Source organism: Arvicola amphibius, chromosome 2, assembly GCF_903992535.2.
Source record: "Arvicola amphibius chromosome 2, mArvAmp1.2, whole genome shotgun sequence".
NCBI classification, from domain to species: domain Eukaryota; kingdom Metazoa; phylum Chordata; class Mammalia; order Rodentia; family Cricetidae; genus Arvicola; species Arvicola amphibius.
The window spans coordinates 186,444,863-186,449,115 of record NC_052048.2 but is presented as its reverse complement, the minus strand read 5'-3'; the positions used below and the strand labels follow the sequence as shown (position 1 = coordinate 186,449,115).

The window sequence follows — 4,253 nt, the reverse complement described above, 5'->3', positions numbered from 1 at the left end:
GTTGCAGCTCCAACTCTCAAACTGTTAGTCGTGACGTTCAGAATCTTAACGTGCTAATAAAAGGGTGGAGATGTAAATCAGTGGCAAAGGACTTGCTTAGAATGTGTGAGGTTGGCCGGGCTTTTGTAGACCAGGCTGGCCTCGAACTCACAGATATGTACCTGCCTCTGCCTCCTGAGTGCTGGAATTAAAGGCCACCACCACCACAAAAGGTAGTGAAAGAACTCCGGAGCGGGGTGGGGGTGGGGTCGGGTGGGGACTCTCACTGAAGGATAACATGACCCCCCAAGAATTCACGAGAGACCGTCCTTGCTGCAATCACATGAGGTTTATTGACAGGACAAGAGTGGAGCACTGGGGCCGAAAGTCATTTCCCATGTAGGGGTAGAGAGTTCAATCCCGAGTAGCTGGGAGAAGGGGTATTTAAGGGATGAAACCACAACCCATTAATCCAAAGGGGGCAGGGAGGGAGTCACTGGAAAATTCCGAAAATACCAGTGATTACTGAAAAATTCCGAAAATACCAGTGATAATCACAAGGGGGTAACTCCCTGTTTCTCAAGATTATTTTCAAGATTATAATCTAACTTTATCTTCAGCTAGTTCCTGAAACAGAGTCACTGAATGGGCTAACTAGGTTTTTGACTCTTCTTTTCCTGCTAGATTTTTGGCTCTATTTTTCCTGCTAGAGAGGTCTGGATTTATCCGGGTCTTTCCAGGACATGTTCCAAAGCTAAAGAGAAACCCTGTCTTGAAAAACCAAAAAAAAAAAAAAAAAAAAAGAATGTGTGAGGTCCTGGGTTCAAATCCCAATACTGAAAAAAAATTGTAAAATGAAATATTTGTGGTAGTATCTGTCTGTAATCCCAGCACTGAAGAAACTAAGATTGGGAGGAGGGTGTGAATCACAAGTTAGAGGCTTAGCTGGCTTGCAACAAGCAAATTGTAATAAAATATACAAAATTTATACTGTACCAAGCCAGCTCTACCCCACCTCTCTGCAAACTAGCTGAGAAAGCATGGGTGAATGCCTCAGCCTGAGAAATATATATATATATATGGCTCTGCTGGGTGCTGGTGATGCACACTTTTAATCTCAGCACTTAGGAGGCCTGTGCTTATGAATACCGGAGAGAAAATTAGCAGAAAACAAGGGAGGGGACTTGTAGAGGACCTAGGTTTGGTTCCCAGCACCCACATGGTGACCCATAACAATCTGGAGCTCCAGTTTTAGGGAATTTGATATCCTCTTCTGACTTCCATGGGCACCAGACAGGCATATGTTGTCCGGACATACATACAGGCAAAATACTGACACACATGAAATTAAACAAATCTAAAACAGCAGAAAGAGAACAGAAAGAAGCAAAACAAAAATGACAGCGTGAGAACCTGGAGGTCATGTGACCTACATGTGGCCTTTAAAGATACCGAACCTTAGATACATACCAATTGGCTAGAGACTGGGCGGCAGGTGCCAATTTGTCTGATAAGTAGATGGTCAGAATGTGTTGATTTCACTCAGGGCTGATTTCTTTTCAGGAGAGTTTGGGTGTAGAAACCTTGGATGAGACCTGGGAACAGCCCAGTTAGAACAGAGGATGAGAAGCTGCTGTTGTCCCCAGGGTCTGCAGGACCAAGTGCAACCAGCTGCAGCCTGCAGCCTGCTCGTTCTAGCAGAGGACTCTCTGTTCTGAGGAAATTCCACGGGGAGCTGTCTCCAGTTCCCTCCCACACTCTCCAGGGCCCTACATTGTCTGTTCACCTGCTGTTGGTGGCATGGACTCACGCCGCCGCCACCTCCGGTTTATTTAAAAGTCAGTTTGTAATTGTACCTGTGCTGACACCCTCACTCCCAACCAGTCCAGATTCATGCTGCTTTGTGAACTCCAGCGGCACCCGCTATCGCTCACACTGCAAGTTCCTGGATCAAATGCTTTGCTTGGAGATATGGCTCCTCTATCAGGATTTCGGCTTCTCAGTCAGCATGTTGGTGTATTCTTCAAAAGGAATCAATACACGAAGATGATTCTGTCATCTCTGAACCCCATATCCTCGTCTGCATTCAGTGCATACCTTGGCTGGTATCACCCTCATGTCCCTTCACACATTCTATCTTCCTACACATGTACAAAGTGCAGATATTAGAGTTGTGTCATTAAGCAGAAATAGATTGGGGGCAGTGGTGAGACGGCTCAAGGGTTAAGAGCACTTGCTCCTCTTGGAGAGGACCTGGGTTGGGTTCCCAGCACCCACATGGTGGCTTACCTTCACTCCCAGGTTCTAATGCCCTCTTCTAACTTCAACAAATGTAAACCACCACCATACCAAAACCTTAAACAGTCAAACAGGAAAAATAGTTTATGAAAAAAAAAGGGGGGGAGGGTGAACCAGGCCATGGTGGCATGTGTCTTTAATCCCAGCACTAGGGAGGCAGAGGCAGGCAGAGATTTTGTGATTTTGAGGCCAGCCTGGTCTAAAAGAGCTAGTTCCAGGACAGGCTCCAAAGCTACAGAGAAACCCTGTCTTGAAAAAACAAAATAAAACAAACAAACAGAAAAGAAAAGAAAAGAAAAGAAAAAAAAAGAAAAGAGAAAAGAAAGGGGGGCGTTGTGGGACATGCCTATCACCCCAGCCTTGGGAGGCTGAGGAACCTATGGTTTTTGAATAACAACAGAAATACTTCTGGCACACATTCAAGCCCCTACTTCCAACCAGACTGGGACAGTTTGAGCAGACATCGGGCAAGAGTCAGAACCCTAGCTAAAAAATGGCTTCAGAAGTGCTCCGAGACCCTTACCTTGCCATCAGACTTCTAGGGAAGGCAAAGGATTGTGGGATTGAAAAAAAAAATGAAACACACTGCAACAGTGTTACCATGGACGGAAGACAGGAAATGGGGAAATCCAGCAAAGGGTACAAAGTTGCCGTAGTTAGGTGGGACAAGTAAGTTTAGAGATCAACCTACTAAATGAGGTGTATAATAAATAGCATAGTATTTATTAGAAATTTTCTAAAGACTAGAGTTTAGTTTCTTACTATACACAAACTACGTGTGAGATAATGGATTTATTGCTAATAATGATTCCTTTATTATATATTTGAATCATGGTATACACTTTAAATGGATACTTTTTTCTTTTTTAAAGAACACACACATACAAAATTTAAAACAAAATAAAGGAGGTAACTTCTTGTCTGTCCTCTTTCACGTCTCCGGAGCCCACTGCTCTCCAGTATTGGCATGCAGCATCCTCTCTGCATTGGCATCAGTGTGGGTTCCCTAGAGCCCTCTGCCAGCAAAGCAGCATGGGCTTGGTAGGAGAGATCTTCAGTCAGGCAGAGATAAAGCTGTCAGCTGGGGAACCAGGAGCACAGGCTGCACCCCCTCTGCTGGGACTGGGGGAATGCCATGATTCTACACAAAAGATTCTCCAGGGCCCAAAGTTGGCCCATTACAGTTTATCACTTCTGGATTTATGTTGTACACTTGGGACGAGTACACTCATTCCTGTATTCAGCTATAGCCATCTATCATCTGAAGAAGGAAAAAAATACAACGTATCTTTTTTTTAAAAAAAAAAAACTTATTTGTATTTTAATATAGCAGGTGTTTTGCCTGCATATATGACTGTGTGCTGGTGTCAGAACCCCTGGAACAGGAGTTACAGACGGTTGTGAGCTGCCATGTGGGTGCTAGAAATTGAATCAGGGTCCTCAGGAAGAGCAGCCAGTGCTCTTAACTGCTGAGTCATCTCTCTAGCCCCTTCAACAATATATCTTAGACTAAAAGTATAGTGATTTTCTGTTCAACTGTATTATTTTACTAGGAATCTAACAAGAATTGACTTAGAGATATAGTTTTTTCCTATATCTAATAAATTTTGAATTGACTAAAAATAAAATAAAGGGGGTTCCTGTATTCTAAAGTGATTGTGGGCTTCCCGTGCTCTGGTCATGGGTACTACAGGGAGAGGATGCCGAAAGCCTCGTGTTTGGAATGTCATCTGCCCCTGCCAAACTGTGATGCTCACTTTTCTGCTGCCTCCCAAACAACTGTACAACAGACCTTATAGATGAAAGAGATAAAGGGGGAAGTGGCGGAAGGCTGCTAATATCAATATACAATATCTGGGAGGCGGATCTCTGTTCATTCAAGTCCAGCATGGTCTACATATTGAGTAGGGAGGGAAGGAGGGAGGAAGGGAGAGAGGGAGGGAGGGAGAGAGAGAAAGAGAGAGAGAGCGCTTCAG

The 4,253-nt window shown here is 44.2% G+C and overlaps 1 non-coding gene across 1 annotated transcript; it reads left to right on the top strand.

The window, feature by feature from the left end:
• The first annotated feature begins 3,915 nt into the window (after positions 1 to 3,915).
• LOC119808554 lies at positions 3,916 to 4,035 on the top strand. The gene has a single exon (XR_005284480.1). It is a non-coding gene; the product is annotated as a small nucleolar RNA SNORA71 (small nucleolar RNA).
• The last annotated feature ends 218 nt before the right edge of the window (positions 4,036 to 4,253 follow it).